Source organism: Acomys minous (genome assembly GCF_964271855.1).
Source record: "Acomys minous genome assembly, chromosome: 13".
Taxonomy (NCBI): domain Eukaryota; kingdom Metazoa; phylum Chordata; class Mammalia; order Rodentia; family Muridae; genus Acomys; species Acomys minous.
The window spans coordinates 1,843,980-1,864,401 of NC_140495.1; the positions used below are offsets into that span (position 1 = coordinate 1,843,980).

The 20,422-nt window shown below is 50.1% G+C and overlaps 1 long non-coding RNA gene across 3 annotated transcripts in view; it reads right to left on the reverse strand.

Annotated features, from left to right (window-relative positions):
• LOC311582073 overlaps positions 1 to 19,833 on the reverse strand; it is a 99,765-nt gene extending 79,932 nt beyond the window's left edge. For 2 of the 3 annotated variants that reach the window (XR_014773998.1, XR_014773999.1), the window contains exon 1: positions 19,592 to 19,833. This is a non-coding gene — a long non-coding RNA (uncharacterized lncRNA). Of the gene's footprint in view, positions 1 to 15,294; positions 15,345 to 19,591 lie in introns of all 3 variants that reach the window. The other variant, XR_014774000.1, reaches the window with a different exon arrangement.
• Between the last annotated feature and the right edge of the window lie 589 nt (positions 19,834 to 20,422).

Genomic DNA, 20,422 nt, shown 5'->3' on the forward strand with positions numbered 1-20,422 from the left:
CCTGGGGATTGTACTGAGCTTCCCAGGCCAGAGACACATGGGCAAGGGTGCTGGGACAGGCTGCAGGAGGTGGTTGGTTTTATATTTAATAATTAGGTAATGAGAGAGGCAAGGTACCAGATATTATGTCATATGGAGTTTATTAAATGAGCATATGGGGGAGAAAGGAAAGGGGGGAGGGGTACCCCAGGGAGAGGGAAGAAGAGAGAGGAAGAGAAAGTAAGAGGGGGGGAGAGGGAGAGAGGGAGAGAGAGGGGGGGGAAGGGGAAAGGGAGAGAGAGAGAGAGAGAGAGAGAGAGAGAGAGAGAGAGAGAGAGAGAGAGAGAGAGAGGGAGAGAGACCATGTGGAGGGTCTGCCCTTTTATATGGCCCTGGGCAGGGTCACTCCCCCATGGCAGGTAAGCAATGACATCACAAGTGGGCAGACTGAAGCAGACCGCTAATAGTTGGGCCTTTGAAAGAACACAGCCAGCAGCCAGTGCACTCTCAGGGCCCCACTCCCGCTGTGCAGGCTCTCCCAGGCACAGGGTCAGTCATGGCGGAAATCCCGGCAACAGACACCAGTACGCACAGTCTCGCATCCAGTATTTTTCTGGTTATTTTTCAGGCTGAGCTTCACGGAGCTCCAGCTTCAGGTCTCTGCGAAACCGAGGCCATCCTTGACCTCTCCATCCTCAGGCTCCCATGAGTGCTCATGGCCACGCCCGGCGCCACCTGAGTTCTAGTGGCCACCGTCTGAGTTCTAGTCTTGGGTCATTTTCCTCTTAAGAGTCTCACTTCCCACTCCCATTTCACGATCCCGCCTGCCATAGCCGCACCTTCCTGAAAGCTCTTCTTGCTATGTGTCTGCCCTATCTCACAGCCCTCAGATGCTAATATAGATGCAAATGGGGCCACACCCAGAGGGGAGGCTGGAGCCTGCTTCTGGTCCCCACTGTGTTGCCATCCATCTCTCCCCTACTTCACTCAGGTATCGGCAACGTTCAGTCCCGGGGTGGGGGAGACCTCCAGCCTGCTTGGTTGAGTTTACACATGCGACCCCCTCGGTGGGGCATTTGCGGCTAGAAGCTCCACACTGCCTTACAAACCGTCACCATCTCTGAATTGTCCTCGTGTGAGTCAGTCCCCATCTTATCCATAACCTGGAGATGGCTATGTGGATCACGGTGAGGCTAGAGAGCCCTTGCTTCCTCCTGGGGAGGACTGCTCAGTGCAGGTCCTTGAGGCTAGGGAAGGGGAGGGGAGGGGAGAGCAGGGAGGGGGGAGGCTGAATCAGCTTCTCTCAGCCTCCATTTTCTCCTCAGGTGAGAGGTCACCAAGGACAACCAGCTCCGCAGGCGTGAGTGAGGGTGAACTGAAGATGTGCTGTACCCATGATGAAAGTCCTTAAGGAGCCATGTTGGGCTCTTGTGACCTACCCAGCACAGTGCGAGTTCAACACCCTTCAGGGTAAAGGAAAGGCCTCGTCCCTTCATGCTCCCAGAAGGACTTGTGCTGCCTAGCCTGAGTGCTTCCTGGGAGTTCTCAGAAGCAAGACAGGCTGGTGGGCTTGCACCCTTCCAGTTCCCTCCAACGGGCCCCTCTCATCTGAGCACATGTGCCCCCCCCCCCCCACAGACATTTCTTAGTCTGTATGTCTTCTTGGGTTTGTTTCTCTCTTTCTGAGCCATGACGGTCAGGGCAGCTTAGGGATGAGGCACAGAGAATAACAGACACAGCGCAGCCTTGGTGAACCTTACACCTAGTGGAGGCCAGAAGCAAAGTGGTTCCCAAGCACCCAGCTAAAACTGCAAGACATGGAGAAGCTGCCCAGTCGAGGAGAAGAGGAAGGAAGCAACACCCATTCTTGTGGGCAAGATGCCCATGGATACTGAGCGGCTGGAGCGGGGGCAGGGGGTGGGTGGGGGGCAGAAGCAAGGCTGGAAGAGACCCTGACACATAGGGATCTGGGAAGCCTGGGTTCACAGAAGCAGGAAGGGCTTGGGCTTCGGCGACTCTGGATGGAGCGTGTGGGTGTGAGGGAGATGAAGATGCCAGGACGACAGCAGCTTACACAGTTGGCTGGCCGTGTTCTTGGTGCCTGGCAACTACAGGGGGGTACTTCTTGTCCTGGTGTCCGCACCCCCGCCCCTGCCAAGCATGCTCACATCCTGCCTACAGCACGAGCCTAGGAATGTCCCACTAGGGAGCAGAGGGGTGAGAGGGCTGGTCGAGTTCCTCAGTGACACTCCTTGCTTAGTACAGGCAGCTCAAGGCCCTGTGCCATCTGACGCCTGCTTTATGGACATTAGATATGGCATAGAGGCTGTGACAGACCAGAACCAGCCCAGCTGCAGCACAGGATGGACCCCTGGGTGTAGCATAGCCTGCGTCTAAGAGGATCTTCCTGAAAAGGGACAGGTGTCTATCAAAAGGATACTAGGTGCAGGTACAGGTAATCAAAGGAGGAAAGTCCAGTCAAAGGTGTGCAAACACTCCAGGCTCCTGAGCTGAACCGATGCCTTAGGCTCATTTATCAAAAAACAGCTGAGGAAAAAACCAAGCAGAAGACAGAGCAGACTCTCTGTGGACCTCAACACGGATGAAAGAGATGAACTAAACCTTAAGACACGTATTCTCCCAGAATCCTGAGACGTGGCTGGCTGCCGCTGTCTACATAACATAGGGATTGCTGCTGAGACTTGGGTGGAAAGCTCTCCTAGTCATGTGCTCTGAACAGCCCTTCCTAGAAGCTAGATGCGCTGCTCAGGGTGACGAAACTCTTTCACAGAGTCAAGATCTGAGTCTTTGAGAGGCTCAGGACAGTGAGGCGGTTGGTAGAGCCAGGATGTCTCCCCCAGGCATCTGAATCCAGGCATCAGCTCCTTTGCGCTCATGACTTGCTAAGCCCTGCATGGAGGCTTTAGTCAGTGCCCTTCACACCCCCAAACTTGTGCCCATCTGCCTTGCATTCTCCTTCTGTTCACATGGCTATGAGGCACCAGGGATGACAGACACTGTGTACCCCAAAGCACTGGCCTGCTCTTCAACTGCAGTGGCTAATATCGATTGTCGGCTTGTCTGGGCCTGGAGTCACTGACGGCCCCTGGACATGTCTGCGAGTAATTATCTAGGCTAGGTTAACTGACATGGGAAGACCCACATAGATGCTGACAGTGCCACTCCAAGGGCTGGGCTCCCAGACTGCGTTACGAGGACGTGTGCTGAGCCAGGGTCCGTCAATGTGTCAGACAGACATTGCGAGCAGCGGCCTCACAGGCCAGAGCAACCCTCACAGGCCAGAGCAACCTTCACGCTGCCTCTGTAGGATATTTGGAAACAAGAAATAGGACACGGTTCTCTCTGACCTCTTTTGGCTAACACTGTCCTAAGACACAGCATCTGAGAGCGACTACCCACCCACCCCTCACCCCAAATCCCATCCCTAGGGCTCAGAGCACATGGCTATGGATTTTGCTGACGCAAGGTTCTAATAATATGAAAAAAAATTAATTCTGATAGTCTCTGGGACATTTAATTGAGGCAGATATATATGTCTTTTCAGGATGTTCATTCTAATAAGTAAGGAAAAAGGAAAAGTTGAGGAAATGAGTCATTACACGTCAGACAGAGTTGAGTGGGGCCCGGAGGCTGCGTGGATGGTTACAGAGACCTGGGAGCCCAGCTGGGAGGAGGCAGCTATGTGGAATGAGGGTTTTGACTACACCAAGCCTCTGGTTCCATCTTTCCTTTTCTTCTTCACAGCTCATGACTCAGAAGCACCTGGAGTGGGTGGTGTGGAGGGCCTGGGCTGAGACCGTGTGGAGGCCTCAGAAAGCAGGATGGCAAAGAGGCATCTCACCCTGAGCCACCAGCCGGCCCGCTGTGGGCATGTCACCCTGAGCCACCGGCCGGCCCGCTGTGGGCATGTCACCCTGAGCCACCAGCCGGCCCGCTGTGGGCATGTCACCCTGAGCCACCAGCCGGCCCACTGTGGGCATGTCACCCTGAGCCACCGGCCGGCCCGCTGTGGGCATGTCACCCTGAGCCACCGGCCGGCCCGCTGTGGGCATGTCACCCTGAGCCACCAGCCGGCCCGCTGTGGGCATGTCACCCTGAGCCACCAGCCGGCCCGCTGTGGGCCGGATGGGTGGTTATGGAGCTAACAGCCAGTCAGGCTCCAAGCCCAGACAATGTTGCAGAGTTAACACCGCAGTTATAATAATGCTGCTGCTCAAGGAGCAGAGGGCCACCTGGCCAAGGGACACAGAGCACAGCCCTGGACATTCCCTGTTCATATTGATGTCCTGACTCTGGCCCAGTGGCTAGGTATGGCCCTAACCTGCATAGGGACCACAGTCCAGACAGCCCTGCTTCTCCACCAGTCGATTAGGGCAGGACAGAGCTGCAAGGGAGACGCGACCTGGTGTGACCATCCGGGTGGGGAGCACATGAGCCGAGCGTCCTTAAAAATCACACCATGTCCCTTGAAGACAGCTTCAGATCAGCATGTCCGTGTAGGAAGTTCACAGGGTGTCTACGAGCTGTCTCTGTGAGTGGATAGAACACTCCAGGCCAGCAAACATTGGCTTTTCCATGCCATCAAGTCACCACTAAGCCCAAGCCAACATTGGATTCCAAGGTCTTGCACACGCACTGGCCACTGTGTCCTATCTTGGACAATTCTGGGGCTGGGCAGGGCCTGCCACCCGACTGCAACCATGAAGCGGCCTCCCCACCTCACAGTCTCAATGACCAAGGCTTTGCCAGCCACAGTGCCGGTCACTATGTCAACACCCCCCCTACCATCCCCCACTGAGCAAACTCAAGGCTCTTGGTCCAGGGCCACCTCACAGCTGGAAACAATGAACTCTCTCAGGATGCTTTCCATAGAATGGCCAAACACCCCCTTTTCTGAGTAAGGCTTCTTGACCGTTTTCAAGTACAGTCCCTCCTATACACAAGACATAAATGGCGCCAATGGGGACAGTTCGGCCATTTGTGGCATGAAAAGACTTCTCTGTGTGGGCCTGTTGTGAATTGTTCTTTTTTTCAGTGGCTTAATTGTGAGCCCTGAGCCTGACAGCAAAGAGGAGAGGGGCATTTTCCCTGAAGGCTCAGGCCTTGTTGGTGAGGAGGCCTGTGCGTGGGGGCCTCCCGGAGCTGTCTGCCTTCTCCTCAAGCTTCAGCTTGTGGGGCTGCTGCTGCGGGACATGGGCTAGGAGGGTAGTAGGAAGGTGGCAGGGCCGCAGTCCATGGTATGCCTGGCTCTAGGGGTCTTCAGTGGGGGTGGGGGGAGGCTGAGGCAGCTGGAGGTCCATCAGGGCTGTGGTGCCCTGGAGACAGACACTCCTGGCTAAGCTGGCTGTCTCCCGCAATCTCTACCCTACACTTGGCATACTTGCAGTGTTTGGTGAGCCCTGCCTTCCACCTCCCTCAGATTCCACTGATAGGCACATCTCAGCTGCTAACGCCTCAGTCGCCCCCTCTGCCTCCTTCTCCTCCTCCAGGACTGACTCCCACCTGACTGGCAGGATGAAGTCCTCAGCACCACAGCTCCCACTCTCTTCACCTAAGAGAACTCAAAAGCAGGGTCAGTGTTTGCATCTCCATGCCCCTGTCCAGAAAAGATTCCCCAAGGGCCTCCCTGGGATGGAGGCGGGTGACTTGGAACGCATGGCTCAGACATCCAAGGCCACCTTCAAAGGACCAGGAATTCTTGAAATAGGAGCCGTTCAGGCTCGGCCAGGAAGGATGAAGAGGCAGCCACTGGGCTAGCTCCAATCTGGCCATTCTGGAGTCAGGAAAGTGGGGAGATCGCCTGACCTTGGTTCTTTATGGCTGCCCTTGCCAGAAATGTCTTAAGGGTCTTATTTTGTGACAGAAGACTGTTTTCTAAAAGTGCTATCATGGCATAGGATAACACTTTGCAGATGCAGGGACAGTGAGCAGCTAGGGCAACAAAGGGAGGAGGTGACAGTGGCAGAACAGGAGGTGATGGGGGGAGGGAGAGGGAGAGAGAGAGAGAGCACCCACAAGGAGTTTCAAATGCACACTCACACCCAAAAGAGAGAGCACCCACAAGGAGTTGCAGATGCACACTCACACCCAAGGGAAAGCCAAAGGCCTCCCCCAACTGCCAAGAATACCTAGTCAAGAGTACATAAAAGTCACACCCCATTCGCGTTGGTAGCAGAGTGTGAGGGCAAGCGTGTGTCTGCAGACACTAAGCGTATCCTGTCCTGGGGGATGGAGAGGTGCAGTTGGGAGCTGGCTGGGATGGTCCCAGAGCTCTAGGCTTCCACAAGATAACTGAGCAAAAGGCCCCAGGAAGAAGGTGCGGGGCCTCAGGGCAGAGCCATCTAAGGAAGTTTCTGGGGTGACCTGCTAGCCAGGCCTGACAGTGAGCTCAGTGGGTAGATAAGGGAGGGTGGGTTAGTGGCTGCCAGGCACGGTGTGGCAGGCCACAGTGAAGGTTGGACAGACACCCTTTACTCAGTAAGAAGCCCCCTTTGGTCTTTTGGAGGGGTACTGTAGCGGCTGGGGAAGGCCAGCCTGAGACATGAGGCCATAAGGAGGCTGCAAGCTGGAACAGTACAAACAGCAGTGCCAGCCCGAGGCAGAGAAGCACACGGCGACAGCTTCCGAGGATCACCAGAGGCCTGTGTCCAGATGCCCGGGGTTGGCATGGGACGGGGCTGGTGCCTGTGTGCTGTACTGAATACACTGGTTTGTTTGGGGAGACACACGCCCAGGGGAACTGCCCAGTGGGCTGAGCGGACACTAAATGGGATATGAGTGAGGACCCGGCCAGGGACGCTCACACAGTGTCAGGGTGACACAGGTTCCTAAGAAATGTTGACAAGTGATACATCTAGCTACAGAGCACCCTAAAACTCGGGCTGCACAGACGACGTAGGGGAAGGGACTTCTGATCAGCTAGCATCCCCCTTCCTTCCTAAGATTCTGATTCTGTCTGCAGCTGATAGCTTCTCTGAAGACAGAACTGGCAGCGAGGCTCTATTTCTACAAACAAGACATGGGGATGGGAATTTGCTTAGGAGCAATTATTTTTTCTAAATGTCTTCCTGGACAATGATGATGATGGTGGTGATGGTGGTGGTGGTGGTGGTGGTGGTGGTGGTGGTGGTGGTGTGTGTGTGTGTGGTGTGTGTGTGTGTGTGTGTGTGTGTGTGTGTGTGTGTTGGTTTGGGTGTGACATTTCTAAGGACAGTGGCCTGCCTAATGCAGTTCTATTCTCTGCACTTGCACAGACCTAAGTACTCTGTATATTCTGGGTTGCACAGCGTCATCTGGGCAGGACAGCCATATGACTCCTCTATCCACTGTCCCTCCCTCAGGTCAGTCTGCAGACAAAACCAGGATCCACCAGAAAAAAAAAAAGCCCACTTGCCTGAAGGTGCTTGTATCTCTGTAGGCTCTGGACCCTTCACGGTCAACTGAAAGTCATGACACTCATGGGCAAGGAAAGGAGTCCGTGGTTCTGCTTAGGGGTGTGTGTATGTGCAAATCAACTATCTCAGACCCTTGCTTGGTCTTGCCTGAACTAAGGTGATTCAAGAAATATTCTTTCATGTGCTAGGGGCTGAGTGTAAGTCGAATAATGAGACCAAGAGGGTGGGGGAAAGTTTGGAAGGGCAAAGCTCTCTTCTCAAATCCAGAACTCTATGTGAACATTTCAGAAGTTCTCACTAAAGCCAGGCAGATCAGCCTAGACCTACAGAGGTCAGGAGCTAGCCCAGGACATGCAGCTGCGCACAGCCTTGGAGCAGCACCGGCATCACTTGATCCTCCTAGACCAGGCCTGAGCCTCCAGGCTGTGTTGTGCCGCCACCATGCTTAGGGCACACCATGGTTGGCACCACCAGCCTCCAACTTCCAGAGCAGTAAGGACTTAAGCACAGGCCACCACTTGCCCATCAGTTGCCAAAGCTGGATGAGCCAGTATGTAGCCACATGTGACATTTAAAACATTTTAAGTAAGGTGGCACATCCAGTTTCTTAGCCACACTGGACACTTTTTAAAGCACCAAGCAGCTGTACTTACAGAGAGCGTGTCCAACTCTGCAGAGTTCTGCGGCATTGGACAGTGAAGAGGCTGGCTCTCTACAGAACCAAAGAAGCTCGTGTTCAGAGCTAGTGAAACTGAGAGCTCAGCCACCCAGCCACTGTTTGTGTATCTGTTGGGTACTACAAAGGAAAAGAAGAAAATGCTGGCATTTGTCTGGTTTCCTTGCATTTAGTAACCTCTCCCCAGAAGCACTGGCAGTCACCGCTATAAATCTTTACCATGCATTGTTTTGTTTTTTATTTATCTGTCAATTTAAATCCTAGCCTTAGAGGTTGTCTGCTTGCCTGCTTGCCTGCTTTAAGACATCCTAGCTCTGTACACAGCAGGCTGAGGAGTATCTGCTGAGAGCATCCGCAGAAGCTAGCACTTCGTGATGCAGGTAGAGCCTCATGGAGGATTACATTTTTGTCCTCTCCCCAAAATGATGCCCAAGGATTGTATTTGAATGCAAGAACCTGATCATGTGGGTCTATGCAGGCCTCACATTTTAAAATCTTATCAGATCTCAACGGTAGCATGAACAGGGCTTGGGCCTCACCCCAAGCACCAGTGGGGAAATCCACCGACAAGACAAAGGGCGTAAAGAGTGAGCAGCTGCCTTGTGTGAGGATCACACTTGCTCTGACACAAGATGTTCAGATCCCTGGGGACAGAATTCACTGGCAAGGCAACCCTCTACTCGGACAAGTCACAATCCAGTTCCTCCCTCACTGGGTTCGCATGTCTAACTGTCAACCGTTGTGGCCAGAACACTGTCTGAAGGGACCAGAGCCACAGCAAAATGAGAGGAAACCAAAGCTCAAAGTAGGATTTGTTGGTTTCACAGATTTTTGATTTTTTAAAAAAGAAAAGAATCTTGCTCCTTTAAGTTTGCTTGCCTCCATCAAACAAGCAAACAAGCAAATAGCCATTCAGTGCCTAGTCACAAGAAAGAAACTTAAAAACCAAATTCTTTGGGTGTGTGCGGCCATAGGCTCACACAGGCCATGGTGTACAGGTGAGGTCTAAGGACAACCTCGGTGCTCATGCACCTTGTGTGAGGCAGGGCTTCATTGCACACAGGTATGCCAGTGTCTGGGGATTCTCCCATCTCCACGTCCCATCTCACAATGAGAGCACTGCAATGATGGATGTGCTGCACTGTGATGATGGATGTGCAGTACTGCAATGACAGATGTGCGGCACTGCAATGCCGGATGTGTAGCAGGATGTGCAGTGCTGCAATGACAGATGTGCAGCACTGCAATGACAGATGTGCAGCACTGCAATGACAGATGTGCAGTGCTCTAATGACAGATGTGCAGCATTGCAATGACAAATGTGTGGGACTGCAATGACGGATGTGCGGCACTACAATGATGGATGTGCGGCACTGCAATGACAGATGTGCGGCACTGCAATGATGGATGTGCGGCACTGCAATGACAGATGTGCAGCACTGCAATGATGGATGTGTGGGACTGCAATGACATATGTGCAGCACTGCAATGATGGATGTGTGGGACTGCAATGACAGATGTACAGCACTACAATGATGGATGTGCGGCATTGCAATGACAGATATGTGGCACTTTAATGACAGACGTGCGGCACTGCAATGACAGATGTGCAGCATTGCAATGACGGATGTGCGGGACTGCAATGACGGATGTGCGGGACTGCAATGACAGATGTGCAGCACTGCAATGACGGATGTACAGCACTGCAATGACAGATGTGTGGCACTTTAATGACAGATGTGCGGCACTGCAATGACAGATGTGTGGCACTGCAATGACAGATGTGTGGCACTGCAATGACAGATGTGTGGCACTGCAATGACAGATGTGCGCTATTGCATCCGTCTTGACACGGGTGCTGGGGACCAGACCTCTAACTGTCACACTTGCTCTGAAAGTGCTCTCCCCACTGAGCCATTCCCCAGTCCCCAAGAAAATAGCGTAATATAGAATGTGCCTCACACAAAACTAAGTGGCGGAAACCAACAAGCCCGTCTTTAATTTTATACAACATCTAGGCACGTCTAAGTGTCAGGCTTTCGGTTAAACAGGTTTTGGCTCATTTGAAATGTCGTGTACTTTATTTAAGCATCAGCTCACTTAATGACCAATTACAGTATGCTCTCTACTTATACAATGTACATATATTAATCAGAATGTTATGCACTCCTGCTGACATTGTCACTGCTTTCATGATGACCTACAAGTCTGAGAGAAACATGAAGAAGATTCCGTTACAATATTTCCTCTGTAAAACCAACTTGCACGACACTCATTTCTACACTCCAAGCAAATCCCTCTCAATTCCCCCTAGTAAGCAATTAAACCTAAAAACAAACTTTTTAAAAAATAAACTGCTTTCAAAAGTAATTTATTTGGGTTTTCCATATCTTTTGATGAACTGTAAATATATTAACAGAAAAGACTTTCTTATTAAATGGAAAGCTGAATTATGAAAAGTCGCTTATACCCAACTACCCTGATGATAACTGCATTACTATATTCACTGAAAATTTTCTTTATCCAAATGTGTTTTCTTAAAAGTGGAATAAAAACCAAGCTCACAAGTTTTTACAAAGCAAGTTACCGTCTTCCTCTACCTCACTTTCCTTGGTCTCATTTGCATGACCGTGAGAGCTTCTGCCCTTCCAGTTGGCGGCTGTAACCCTGCGCGAGCTGCACTTAGGCTGCTGAAAACACAGCTAGGACGAAATAAAAACATACACTTTTCTAGATCTCACTTAACTGCGCTGCAGCAAACTCTAAGGTGGCGACACCATGCTTGTGAAACAGCTATACCTCTGGCTGCCTTTTAGCACTGATGTTGAATGCTGTGTGTGTTTGTATGTGTGTGTGTGTGTGTGTGTGCACACGCGCGCGTGTGTGTGAGCGTGTGCGTGTGTGCGTGCATGATGATCCTAAGCTCATACACATACGTGTGAGGCCAGAACACAACCTGGGTGTGTTGCTCAGTCACTGTCCACCTCAGTTTTTGAGACAGGCTCTCTCTCACTGGCCTGGAGCTCCCCTCTTCAGCTGGGCTGACTGGCCAGTAAGCAGCCATGACGTTTCACTCTCTGCGCCTTCATGCTGGGGTTACAAGTGTATGTTGTCACACCTGTCCCCACCTCATTCCCAAGTTTTTCTTTTTATAACTTAAATGTTATATTTAAGTTTATTGACTGAGCTATCTCCCTGGTCCTAGAATATATTAAGTGAGGTGAAAGTTTTACCAAAAATTTGGTGTATATATTGAAGCTGTTTTTAATTTTTACCAGATTTGCTCTGTTTATCTTTAAGTAGTCTCATTCTAAGTATAGGTTAAAAACTGGCAAGAAAGCCATCTATTTAGGCAGCGTATTTATTTATATTATCAAACTGGGTAGTATGTAGCCAAGAGACACTTTAATGCTCTTTCAGTGAGAAAATGGGTCATGTGAGAAATGTGCCACAGGGGTCCAGCAGTAGAGTCCGTGCCAACAGGCTCAAGGCAAAAGCATATAAGTCTTTTCTCATCACTAAAGAGTCTCAAATGTTTAGTGAGATCTACCAGCGCACCACCCAACACTCAAGACAAGTAAGGTCTCCTACTCAAATTCTTTAGGAATATTTTTTTCTTTCCAAGTTTCTTTTCTCTAGGATTTAATTTTTCTCTTTCATCACTGACAGCCAAGAAGTCCCAGTTTTCTTCCAACTTTTGCATATGTGCTGTAGGTTAAAATTCATGAGGCTTGTTCCTACAGATGAATTTAAACTTACCTTTCGTTAAAACCTCACCAGCACAGTCTCCAAGCATAAGGTTCGTAGCTGACTGACTCTGAAAAGCCACATACACCCTATATAGTTTTTAATTGGAACCAAGCTGTCGACACACATAAGAATGTGTATAGATTATTTATCAGGCATATGGTGCAGTTGTATAGATTATTTATCAGGCATGTGCTGTAGCTGTCATTCACTGGTAATGGCAGCCTGCCCTCGAAACACATCCCTGGACCTCTCAATTCCAGCTTTCTGCTAATCCATTTTCTCAATAAACTTTGTGCCCTGTCCATTTGCTAACCACAAACTTCTTTTTAAAAAAACTAAAAAACATTTCATTACCATAGCAGAGGGGGGAAAAGGTGCAAGTTCCTGCTATGGAAAGGGAAGGTTGGCGCTCAGTGTCAAATCTTCCTCTCTCTCAGCATCTCACTTCCCTGACTGGCACACGGAGCAGCAGGACTGTCTCCTGAGGTGGAAACCATGAACACATCACCACACTTTAACCCATCTCGAATGCTGCAGGGAGCAGGAAGAGACATTTGTCCACCAGGTGATGATACTGTGGTGTGTGTGTGTGTGTGTGTGTGTGTGTGTGTGTGTGTGTGTGAGTGTGTGTGTACAAGGAGGCGAGCGCAGAAGGATGCCAGGTGTCCTGATCTCTTGAGGATCTCTCATGGAACCTGGAGATAGACTGGCAGCCCGTGAGCCTCAGTGAGTCTCCTGTCTCTGTCCACACAGAGTGCTGAACGTACAAGAGCACGCACGGCCGCATCTAGCTTTTTTATCTGGTGTCAGAACCTGAATTCAGGACCTGGTGGTTACGCATCAAGTGCCCCACCCGACCTCATACACAGCACACCAGAGCTCACTGCCACAGGCACGAGTTTCACTCCTGGAACGCATCTGGCGGAAGGGGAAGCTGACTCCCACAACTTGTCCTCTGACTTCCATGGCACACTATGGCATCTCCACCAAAATTTGATTTTTGGCAATGGCGGTGGCGTACCTGACGGCAGATGGGCTGTACCTCGCCCAATGGCCTGGGGGAAACGCCACACTCCAGACTGCCATGGGATGAAGCAATGTGTCAGCCTATGCCATGACATCCCATGATTCCTCAGCCAAGGGACAAAGAGTAGCAACAGAGTCTGCTGCCAAGACATGTATAAAGGAGCTGAGCCAGAAATGCCTACCATCACCCGGGGTGTACCCCCACCCCCGGGCTGTACCACCCGCTGGGCTGTACCACCACCCCAGGCTGTACCACCCCCCACCCCCCACCCCAGGCTGTACCATCATCTGGGCTGTACCACCCTGATTGTCCCTTCTCACAGGGAACATTTAGCATCACTACAACTGCTGTGTCAGGAAAAGAGATACCTATTATTACTAGTGTGCATGTGTGTGGGTGCATACGCATGTGTATGATGTGTATGTGTGTGTGTGTGTGGGGTGTGTGTGCATGTGAGTGTGGAGGTCAACTCCGGATGTTGTTCCTCAGGCACTATTGACCTTGTTTTTGAGACTGGTTTTTCCTTGGCTTGTGCTGGATAGCAAGCTCCAGGAATCCAGCCAGCTATATCTTTTTTATTGATTGATTGATCATTTTGATTTGTTTTGTCTGAGATTCAGTTTCACCAGGTCTGGTTGGCCGGGAACTCACCAAGACCTGCCTGCTTCTGCTTCCCCCATGCTGGGGATAAAGGTGAGGTCCACCAAGCCTGGCAGCTCAACTGTTTAGACATGGGGGGGCCTCACACTGTAGCCCAGGCTGGTCTTGAACTCACAGATATCCTCCTGCCTCAGCCTCTCCAGGATTGGGTTTGCAGAAATAATCCAAGACTTCTGGCAGGAAAAGTAAGTTTAAAGAGTTTCGTATAAAATTATAAAAATGCGATTTCTCCACATATCACCCAACAGCAGGCGTAAAGGGGGTGGGAGGAACCGAGACGTGGCTTTCCTAATGCATGGCCATTCCTCTGTTTGGTTGCTCTTAAAAATAATTTATGTAAAGCAGGCTTCTCTTGAAATATACTGTGTGTTCCCATACATGCATCGAAAATATTTGCATACAGTGTGTGTGTGCCCTGGTACACACATGGTAAAAAAAAAATTTAAAAATATGGACTGCATAAATCAGTAGCTGATTTTAAATATACATCAACTAAAACAGATTTGTTTGCAATTTACGAATTCCTCAGGTATAAAAGATCTCTCTAGCTGGCGGTGCTTCTAGAAGATGTTTATACTCTGTGGAGTGTACAAAATGCGTCTCACACAAACAAAGACAGGAAAGGCTCGGGAGCTTGGCATTCTAACCCCGCCTCTGCTAGAAAACGGCCGCCATGAACGCAGCAGAGACCGGGAGACCGCTGAGGTTCGCCTGTCACGCTACAGTAGACGTGATATTTCTCATGAATATAAGTCGCCTGCCATTTATTATGAGATTTTTCTCCGATTGACACCCCATTATGTATATTCAGTCAAGCTCGAAAGAGATTTCGGTGATCAATACATCGTTTGTGTTGAAGGCCTATTAGCAGCCCTAGCAATAAGCTGCAGAGAAATAAAAATGGAGTGGTATTAAGTGAACTGAGCGATATAAAAATTTGTGTTTTAGACAAGAAGGCAGACACAGGATGGCAGAAAAACAAGTGAAAAGATAAGATAAATGTCTTTTTCTATTTAAAAAAAAACTAGCTTTTCAGAGGCCATCCACTGATAGAATACATTAAGTGCCTGAAAAAATTAAAATATCTTAAATTACATGTCGAGGTCTATGAAGCAGGAGAGTGTGTTTCCCAGCACCGACCCCTTCAGACTGCAGACAGTCCTCGTTGCTTAGAGTCACATATGGAAGGACTTGATGCCCATAAGGTGGAGAAGGCAGATCCAGCCCCGGGAAATCTGTGAATTCTTGCAGAGAGCAGCCTCTTGGTTGGGTACTTTAATGAATCCCATTTTACAGCTTACTAGTATGGTACCCTAAAGGCACAGCCTCCTCCAGCTGGGAGCTCTGGTTTTGGTTAGTGTTAAACTGTTAACCACGGAACTTCATCTGACCCCAAAGAATTCAGCTCCTGAACGTGGAGGCATCGAAGGCTTAGGAGCCATCTATCTGAGACATTAGAACACACAGGGCCACCCAGAGAGAACACAGACATCTGGGCAGTGTCAACACAGCTTTACCCAGCTGCCAGAGCTTCGCATCCAGCTACGATGTAGCAAAGAAAAGCGCAGAAGGAAGCCAGCGAGACAGAGGCTGCCATGGCCTAACTCTTCATAGAAAGTCACATTACTGGGCGGTAAATAAATGTCCCTGTGTGGCAGATCCCCCTGGGCGATGGTCTCCACCCCATCTCCCCTCCTAGGAAGCCGGAATCTTGAGTAGACAGACTGGAAAATCAGTATAGATCTCTAAAACTATCGATATTTAATTATTTGGTTTGCTGAACTTACAGTTTGAACTACTCTCAGGCAGAAGGGCGGCGGCAGCCAGATGCCAACACCTGCAAGACCAAAACAGCCAGAGCATCAGCAGTCAGCAAGTCAGCAAAGAAGAGTCCAAGGCAGATGTATTCTGAGCTGCAAAGCTACTCAGTGTTTGGACTCCAAGCACCTAGAACTGGATTGCTTTTAAATTAGCAACCTAAAAAAAATGTCATATTGAGACACTGAAAAAAAAATTGGGAAGAAGAGCACCCTCCTTGCTTATAGAAATAGCAATATTCATTCATTGCTTGTCTTGATGGTCCAGAGATAGCCCAGCTGAATAGAATCAGAACCTTATATGCATGGGAAAGGCACAAATACAAATGCCCCCGGCAACACCCACAGTCTCCTCCTAATGAAAGTCAAATCATCATGAGCAGCAAATTCAGTCTGTGTAGGATGCACGTGCATGCCGCAGAATGTGCACACAAAGTGCATTCTGGAATCCTGCAGAAATGTCTGTGTAAGTGTTTAATGCCACTTAAAATGAAAGGGGCTGCAATTCAAAATGTCCGGGTGGGGAGGGCAGCTCGGGGCTTCAGTGTTTTGTTTGTTTGTTTGCTTGCTTGCTTGTTTTGAGACAAGGTCTGGCCTTGAACATGGATCCTCATTCCTCCGCCTTTGAAGCTTCGAAGAGTGCTGGAGCCACAGGCGCCTAGCACCACACCCAGTTTCCAGCTTTTTAACTGTCACACACACACACACACACACACACACACACACACACAGAGAGAGAGAGAGAGAGAGAGAGACAGAGACAGAGACAGAGACAGAGACAGAGACAGAGAATAAAAAGTACCACTTTTCAAACACAGAAAAACTAATAATATTACAAATCTAAAATCCCCTGAAATAAGTCAATTTTCAAACTGGGTTTTCATCAAATTACTTATAAATCTCAGGTACGACGTGAATGCTCCAATGAAGAAGAGATTCTCAGAGGCCGACTGCAGGTCAGACATCAGACCCCGCACCCTTTTCCCTTTAAGCCTCTCCAGTGTCCTGAAAAGGCTGTGCTCATTAATAACATCTCTCTTGGGGCAAAACAATGAGATTTTTTGGTGTGCTTTAGCAGTGCAGGTGTAAATTCAGCCAGATCACTAGCTACATTGGGATGTTCTGGAATGTTCCTCACACAACGCAGTATGTGTATTCACCGTGGGAACTCAAGGCAGTAATATTCTGGAACCTTCTCACGCTGCAATCAACAGCACGCAAGTAGGCAGTGCCAGCTTCCTCAGATAATCACTGGGTGTCTTAGGAACAGACCCTGTGAGGCAGGGCTGCACAGGCACTAGCATCCAAGCAGAGCGCTAGAGCCACCCTGCCAATCTGAGTCTCAAAGCTACTGAAATCCATTTTGATTTTAGAATGACCTGCAATCACAGGCAATTTACTCAATTGTTCCGGTGCCCCAAAGCCTTCAAGGTGCTGGGATTTGTAGGTATGTTTTGTGGATTTAAGAGGTGGGGGGGAGAATGTAAGGGGGCAAAGGTGTGTGTTGGGGGGAACAGAAGGCGCTTCATTGGTTTGAACTTGAATTATCACTTTAAAAAAGACACATGCAATTATCGCTCAGGGCGACGGCTGAGATAAGTGCAAACAGGCCCAGCCAGATCTGGAAACGTGCTAGATCATTCTAGCAATCGGGGAGAAGTATCTTTTTCTTCTCTTAAAATAATTTATTTACCTTTAGAACGGATGGAGGGTAACCAAGTAGGCATCTTTCTTTTAAAAAAAAGTGTTTTTTTTTTTTAAGAGAAAAAGCTTTAGACTTCTCTTCCTCTTGGTCAGCCCTGCCGTCTGCAGGAGGCGATGTGCAGAAAGAAGAGAGGCCATGAATGAGAGTTGGGAATTATGAATCCACAATGCCTCTTTCTTCAAAGGGCTCATAACCCTTTCTTCCCTACAGATGGAAATTCTGTCTTGCAGAGGTGGCCTTCCTCTAACAGCAGGTGTCATGCCTTGACTCTGCTCAATTGATGGACCTTGCAATAAAAGATTAATTCATCCACTTATTTCTTCTTCCTGCTCTCATGAAGATGCTTGGCCATCACACAAGCTGGTTTATTCCACATGTGATCTGAGAACCTCACCAAAGAAAACAAAACACTAACATGCCCAAACTCTTTATTATTATTATTATTATTGTTGTTGTTGTTGTTATTTATTATTGTTGTTGTTGTTGTTGTTATTTTGACCCAGAGCTTTTGCTTTGTTCTCATCGTGTCTTTCAGCCTCCCAGACCTTAAAGTTTGGGGGCAGCTCTTTCTCACTTGGTATCCTTTCTACCGAAACCAGAACCTCAGAGTTATTACAAATAATGCTTTGCAAAGCTGACAGGAGAAATGGAGTATAATATGAGGCTTTGGAGTCGGCACATGGGTTGACGTCTACATCCCCCCCAGGATATTAGTGGATGTAAGTGCAGGCGCTGCCTTGCCCTGCACTGTTGCAAATGCAGGGCCGTTCTTACCGGCTTCACGCAGACGCGCAGAAGAAGGGTGGGGCTCCCTGGCCTTGCAACGCAGTGGCAAAGAGAACCTCTGCTGTTCAGAAGACTGAACTGTGTACATTCCAGCTTTCCAAAAACTCTCCACTAAATCCCTTAAACACAATTCTGCGCTTACAGCTGTCACTGTCCTTAAACGTTACAAAAGAGACGGAAACCTTTGTGTCAAGCCAAATCAGATGTGTGCACCAGCATGGATGGTGGGTATCAAAATGAAGGGGTGAACCAAAAAGCCCAGGAAGAAATCTTCCAGAGAAGAGATGTGAGGAGTTCTCTGAGAAGGCTTAATGTATATTACAAAGTAAAACCTAAGTGTGCTAAGCCCTGCTGGATTCCTTATGAGTCAGCAGACTTCTTCAGCCAGTGCAGCCAGAGTAAATGAGCAAGAGCTGTCTTGGGACACACCCATTTCCCCAGTTCTCTCTCTCTCTCTCTCTCTCTCTCTCTCTCTCTCTCTCTCTCCCTCCCTCCCTCCCTCCCTCTCTCTTCTCTTATCCTCTCCTCCTCCTCCTCCTCTTCCTCCTCCTCCTCCTCCTCCTCCTCCTCCTCCTCCTCCTCTTCTTCTTCTTCTTCTTCTTCTTCTTCTTCTTCTTCTTCTCTCTCTCTCTCTCTCTCTCTCTCTCTCTCTCTCTCTCTCTCAATATCAGCGTTATGCTGCTTGGTGTCTGAACTCAAAACCTGCACCCAAACTGCACCCTTACACTTCCACCAAGAAAGACTCGGCTCCAGTGTGGAAGGGCTAGCATGGGCTTCAATGTGGGAGGGCTAGCTTGGGCTTCAATGTGGGAGGGCTAGCTTTCAGTTCTTTCCTTGGTGCAATTGGACTGGGGTGTGTTTCTTCCTCCACCAGCAACTCTTACATCATTTTCTCTCCAGTCTGAATGCTATTGGCCTGACAATCCCTTCACTGGCATATGACAAATTAAATTGGCCATCACTGTATTCATCAAAGGAGGCTTCCTTCTATTTCCCAGAACGGCTTTTCTCCCGCCCCCTCCCCCCACTCTCTCTCACCTTGGTATCTATTTTCTAGGGTTTTGTTTGAAGGGGAGAGGGTTATAAGAAATATATGGGTGCAACTCTCTATGAAGAAAAGCAACCCTCTAAAGACAAATCTATAGTTGCAAAATATACCCACACCAGTACTACCTTGCATTTAAAACAAAAACTACAAAAAAACACGGACTAAATTATTTTTCACATCTTTCCTCATAACTCAACACTTTGACGCATATTTTCTGCCCCCCCCCCAAAAAAACGTCATAAAGTAAAACCGATATTTCCTAGGTGCCTTCAAGTCCCGGACCTCTTGGCAGAAAAGGTGACTGGGCTGGTTAGCCCTGAAACAACTCTACCCGTTCTGTTCCTTTCTCTCCTAGGCATTTCAAGTGGCTTTTGGGGACAGAGTGACGGGCTGCAGAGGTTTCAGCCCTAGCCCTAAGTGGGCCCCCCACCCCCCACATTCAGACTCTCGGGCTGTACCCAACCTGCGCCAGCTAGCTGCAGCCACCGGCTCCTATCTGAGTGTCTTTTCAACCTTTGTCAAGTATCTCAAGACAAGAATTTCTCAAATCAACGCTCTTTTCCAAACCAGGGAATGGGAAAACTCGATAAGGAGGCCCAGATGGCTAGGGGCTTCAGACTTGTTCTGCAAGCATGACTTAGTCAGTCATTAGACCAGTCCTCCCGAGGACCCCGGGGTCCCACACAGTAGGAGAGCATCCTGTGCTCGCGCTCCAGCTGGGCACTCACCTACTGCTGGAGGAGAAGTCACATTCTGTGGTCCAGACTTCCGCCGCAGAGAAGCCCAGCACGCCCACCCGGGTAGGCAGCGCGCCTCGCCGGGTGGCCGGATCACAGGGTGCCCGGTGTGCCCACAGAGGTGGCGGGACTTCTGGGTGTCTGAGCGTGCCCTCGGAGGTGGCCTGATCGCCGGCGCCGGGTAGGGCGGTGGAACCCAGGCTGCCGCTGCAAGGAGCGCTCCCGGGCGGGTCCGCGCCGAGCTCGAGCGAGCGGGCGAGCGGGGCGGGAGGGGCCATTTGTAACCGAGCAGACGCTACCACCGCCCCTTACTCGCGGGGGGCGGGGGCGGTCGGTCAGGTGACGGCGGCCCACCCCGCGCCGCCGAGCCGGGTGGTTCCTGCCCGGGAGGAGCCCCCTGGCGCGCTCTGATTGGAAATCCCGCAGCAGTAGGAGGGGGAGGGGGACACGTGACCGCTGGACTGGGCAGCCCGGCGCGCCCCACCCGCTTTGGGCACCCCATCTTCGCTCTTGGAAAAGCCGGGGAACACAGAGAAGGCGGGGGGAAGCACGCAAGGTGCAACCAGCGCCTTTAGCTGCAGTGCCGGGTGATCACCGCAGCTGAACCTGGGAAGAAGGGCTCTCAGACTACTAGCCGGCCTTCACTGTCCTCCGCCCTGCCCTTGGCAGTAGACCCCTCCCTCCTCGGTTGCAACACCACACACACACACACACACACACACACACACACACACACACACTTACACACACACACACTTACACACTCACACACTCTCAGGCACTGACACTCTGCGTAGACCACTGTCACTTCACGGTCGAGAG